At 40.6% G+C, this 4,756-nt stretch overlaps 1 non-coding gene across 1 annotated transcript; it reads left to right on the top strand.

Moving 5' to 3' along the window:
- Positions 1 to 3,842: 3,842 nt before the first annotated feature.
- Positions 3,843 to 3,949, top strand: LOC112999403 (small nucleolar RNA R71). The gene has a single exon (XR_003264590.1). It is a non-coding gene; the product is annotated as a small nucleolar RNA R71 (small nucleolar RNA).
- The last annotated feature ends 807 nt before the right edge of the window (positions 3,950 to 4,756 follow it).

Raw genomic sequence — 4,756 nt, 5'->3', positions numbered from 1 at the left:
TGACAGAACTGCAGGACTGAGTCAGTCTCATGATCTGGAATGCATCGTCTAATGATCAGATCACTGCACAATTTCCACAAGTAGGGGTCATCCCAAATAAAATGCTTAGCATCACTTTTAATTTTATCTTTTTGGGCCTTAGATGCTAAGGGAGGAAAAACAGAAGCAACTAAATAATTGACAATGTTAGTAAACCAGGGAGTAGAAAGAGAGTCAGAAATACTATACAGTATATACAAATGATCATCCAGGAAATCATCCCGAATGGGTGAATCCGCATCAAATACACGTTCGACCCGACTTAAATGATCAGCAACTAAATTTTGTGCTCTGCTCCTATCATGGATCTCCAAGTCAAACTCTTGAAGCCAGAGCATCCATCAGATCAACCTAGGCTTAGAATCAGCCTTCTTAAACAAGTACTTTAGAGCTGCATGGTCAGTATAAACAATAATGCGAGTACCAAGAAAATAAGATCGAAATTTTTCAAGAGAAAAAACTATGGCTAGAAGCTCTTTCTCAGTAGTAGTATAACTCGCTTGGGCAGCATCTAAAGTCCTAGAAGCATAATATATCACCCTGGGCAATTTATCAATTTTCTGAGCAAGGACAGCCCTCTATGCATAATTTGATGCATCACACATATGCTCAAAAGGGGCTGTCCAGTCGGGTGCCTGGATGATGGGGGTGGTAGTCAGCGCTCTTTTGAGGCAATCAAGAGCCTCTTTGCATTTGTCATTAAAGTCAAACTCCACCTCTTTTTGCAACAAGTTGGACAGTGGAAGGGCTACTTTGCTAAAATCTCTTATACAACGCCTGTAGAATCCTGCATGACCAAGAAAAGATCGCACCTCTCGCACACAAGAGGGGTAAGGCAATTGTGAAATAACAAAAATTTTTGCAGGATCTACTTCAATACCCTTATTGGAAATAATGTGGCCTAAAACTATACCTTGCTCAACCATAAAATGTCATTTTTCAAAATTTAGAACAAGATTAGTTTCAATGCATCTATTCAAAACTTTTTCCAAACAACTATCAAAAGAGGATCCATATACAGTGAAATCATCCATAAACACCTCTATGCAATTTTCTACGAAATCACTGAAAATACTAATCATGCACCGCTCGAAGGTACCAGGGGCATTGCACAGGCCGAAAGGCATCCTCCTATAGGCAAAAGTGCCAAAGGGGCAGGTGAATGTGGTCTTTTCCTGATCCTCAGGAGCAATAGTGATTGGCATATAACCAGAAAAACCATCAAGGAAACAGTAGTGAGATTTACCTGCCAGGCGTTCAAGCATCTGGTCAATGAATGGGAGGGGAAAATGGTCCTTTTTGGTAACCTGGTTCAGCCTCCTATAGTCGATGCAGACTCTCCAACTGTTCTGCACCCGAGTAGGAATCAGCTCCTCCTTGTCATTTTTTATCACTGTGAGGCCAGTTTTCTTCGGGACTACCTGGACGGGACTCACCCATTGGCTGTCGGAGATAGGATAAATGATTCCAGCTTGCAAAAGCTTGGTTATCTCCTTCTTCACTAATCAAGAATCACCGGGTTGAGTCTTCTCTGTGGCTTGCTTACTGGTTTAGCTCCATCCTCTAAATTTATTCGATGCATGCATGTGGATGGGATAATACCAGGAATGTTCGTCAGGGTCCAGCCTATAGCCTTCTTATGCTTCTTGAGAACAGACAGCAACTTCTCCTCTTGCTCATCAGCAAGGGAGGCAGATATAATTATTGGAAAACTTTTGCTATCATCCAAGTAAGCGTATTTTAAATTTGATGGCAGAGGCTTCAACTCTGGTGTGGCCAGCTGGATAGTGGTAGAAGGAGATGGTTTCTCAGCCTGTACCTCATAAAGAAAGTCAGAGGTATGTGTACTTCCTGTAACATGGTTAGTCCTATCTGACTCTATAAAATCAATCTCGAGAGGTAAAACACCACCACCACCAAACATGTAATCAATATCAACTTCAAATTCACTCTCAACATCAAATTCAGACATATGATCAAGTACAATTTCAGACTCAATGCATGAAGAGTAAGAGGCATGCAGATTAGAATAAAGATCAGTCATGTATTCATCAACAACATGGTCAATTATTTCAGCACGAAATATAGAAAGATCTTCAAATGGGTGTTTCATAGCATCCAGAATATTAAAATGAACAGTTATGTCACCAAACTCCATGGATAGTGTGCCTGCATATACATCTATCTTAGTTCTAGCAGTTTTTATAAAGGGTCTGCCTATAATGATGGGAACTGATCCTTGAGAAAATCCATCCTCCATATTCAAAATATAAAAATCAACAGGGAAAATCAGTTCACCAACTCTAACTAAGACATCTACTATGAAACCAATAGGATAGGCAACACTTCTATTACCTAAATGAATTACCACATCAGTTGACTGCAAGGGACCTAGAGATAGAGAATTAAAAATAGACAGAGGCATAACACTAACAAAAGCTCCTAAATCTAGCATGGCATTGTCAAACTTACTATTCCCTATAATACAAGGTATGCTGAATGTACCTGGATCTTTACATTTTTCAGGAATTTGGGGGACAGATTTACCAATCAATGCGGAGACATTTCTGCCCATGCTAATTCGTTCACTTCCTTTAAGCTTCCGCTTATTAGTGCACAGCTCCTTCAAGAATTTAGCATATCTTGGAATTTGCTTTATTGCATCCAGCAGAGGTATGTTTACCTCTACTTTTCTAAATGTTTCCAAGATCTCTTTCTCTGCCTCTTCCATTTTTTTGTTGGGAACTGCTCTTGGAGGGAATGGAAGAGGGATGTGCTGCTTCTGCAAATCAGAATTACCAGTGGAAGATTCACCTGCGTAGAAATTGTTAGGTAAATTTTTGTCATCACCTTTTTCTGGAGTAGAGTGAAGTTGGGCAGGTTCATTTGCAGATGAGAAAGGTGCTACGGGTTGAGGTCCTTGACAGTGCTTTCCCGACCTCAATGAAATGGCACTGGCATTTTTGGGATTTTGGACAGATTGAGAAGGTAGCTTGTCAGAATTCTGGGACTGCTGTTGATTTAATTGTGTAGCCAATTGTCCCATCTGATTAGTTAAGCTCTGAATGGAGGCTCTGGTCTCTTGTTGAAACTTCATGTTTTGCATAGTCATTTGCCTCACAAGTTCTTCGAGGGAAGGTTGCGGAGGAGCCTCAATTGTTTGTTGTTTCTAGAGCTGTTGCTGTTATTGGATTGGTGGAGGAATATATGGTCTGCTTGTGCCAACAGCATTTTGGAAGGAAGGAGCAGGCTGCAGTTGTTGTTGTTGAGGGCTAGACCATCTGAGATTAGGGTGATTCCTCCATCCAGGATTGTATCTGTTGCTGGAGAGGTCATAATTGTTCTGCTGTGGTTGATTTTGCTGCTGAGGTTGAGGAGGTCTATTGTAAATGTTTGCAGCATAAGCTTCAGGCTGCTCAATTGCTCCAGGTTGCTGCATGGAAGGGCAAAGGTCTGTATGGTGGTCAGCAGAGGAGCATAAACCACAGACTCTTGTGACAGGTACAAATTTCTGATTCAAGGCCAGCTGGGTTACCAAGTTAACCAATGCATCTAGTTTTCCTTCAAGCTTCTTAGTTTTAGATGATGCATATGAGTTTGTAGCTACCTCATCCACTCCACTAATGACTATAGCATCATTTCTGGTGCTAAACTGCTGGGATTTGGAAGCCATCTTCTCAATTTAATTTCTCGCTTCAGCAGGAGTCATGTCTCCAAGGGCTCCACCACTGGCAACATTTATCATACTTCTCTCTATAGTACTGAGTCCTTCATAAAAATATTGGAGAAGAAGCTGCTCCGAAATCTGATGGTGAGGGCAACTGCCACATAATTTTTTAAATCTCTCCCAGCATTCATATAGGCTCTCTGCACTGAGTTGTCTAATACCTGAGATATCCTTCCTGATGGCCGTAGTCTTGGAAGCAGGATATTTTTTTTCTAAGAATACTCTCTTAAGGTCATCCCCACTCGTGATGGACCTTGGAGCAAGGTAATACAGCCAATCCTTTGCCACTCCCTCTAAAGAATGAGGAAAAGCCTTCAGAAATATGTGATCCTCTTGGACATCTGGGGGTTTCATGGTGGAGTAGACAATATGAAATTCTTTTAGATGTTTGTGCGGGTCTTCACCTGCAAGGCCATGAAACTTTGGAAGCAAATGGATCAGTCTAGTTTTAAGAACATATGGGACATCCTCATCAGGGTATTGGAAGCATAAGCTTTTGTAGGTGAAATCAGGTGCAGCCATTTCCCTTAGAGTCCTTTCACGGGGTGGAGGTTGTGCCATGTTCTCGGAATGTTCAAAATCAGAATGCTCAAAATTATAATGCTCAAAATCAAGATGTTCAAAATCACCAATAACGGAATGCACAGATTCACCAGTAATGGAATGCTCAGGATGATCAAAAGGTATAAAATGATGCCTAACTAATCTATGAAATGTCCTATCTATCTCAAGATCAAAGGGTTGTAAGTCAGATGGATTGCCTCTAGTCATACACTACATTCAGCATGCACAACTAGTTGCCTTGTCATGTAAATAAAGGTGTAGGTTTGAACTACAGCTACCCTCGAATGATATCCAAATGACTTGAAATTTTGTGAGCAACCTTATAAAATGATGAGAAGATAGCACAAAAAATTTCAAACAAAAATTCAAAGTCTAACTATGGAAGCTAAAAATGGTAGGTTGAGAAAAATAAGTGAATAAAACTTG

The sequence above is a fragment of the Glycine max genome, chromosome 14 (genome assembly GCF_000004515.6).
Source record: "Glycine max cultivar Williams 82 chromosome 14, Glycine_max_v4.0, whole genome shotgun sequence".
In the NCBI taxonomy this organism is placed as follows: Eukaryota; Viridiplantae; Streptophyta; class Magnoliopsida; order Fabales; family Fabaceae; genus Glycine; species Glycine max.
This window is presented reverse-complemented; position numbering and strand designations above follow the sequence as displayed.